The following is a 293-nucleotide window of genomic DNA, read 5'->3' as shown; positions in this document are numbered from 1 at the left end:
GACATCGTCTTCAAAGCCTAAAAATGTTGTCCCATTTTTGCTGCTACAACTTTGTCACAATGTCATAATGACGTTATAGCAGTGACTGCCATGGACAAAAATGCTGCGATTTAAGCTGAGACAACGTTATCGCAGACGTTTTAAAGCTTCATGTGTTACTTGGGATATTAGAACGGTATTTTCTAGAAAGTTCTATAAGGAAGTGAATATATTACGTGAAATAATCAGTAAAGTTTTTAACCGTATAGCTTGTCTGTAACTGACTCAAGAATTGATATATTTTATTGTCATGA

Source organism: Trachymyrmex cornetzi, unplaced genomic scaffold (assembly GCF_001594075.2).
Source record: "Trachymyrmex cornetzi isolate Tcor2-1 unplaced genomic scaffold, Tcor1.1 scaffold1148, whole genome shotgun sequence".
Classification (NCBI taxonomy): Eukaryota; Metazoa; Arthropoda; class Insecta; order Hymenoptera; family Formicidae; genus Trachymyrmex; species Trachymyrmex cornetzi.
Note: the sequence above shows the minus strand (reverse complement) of the source record.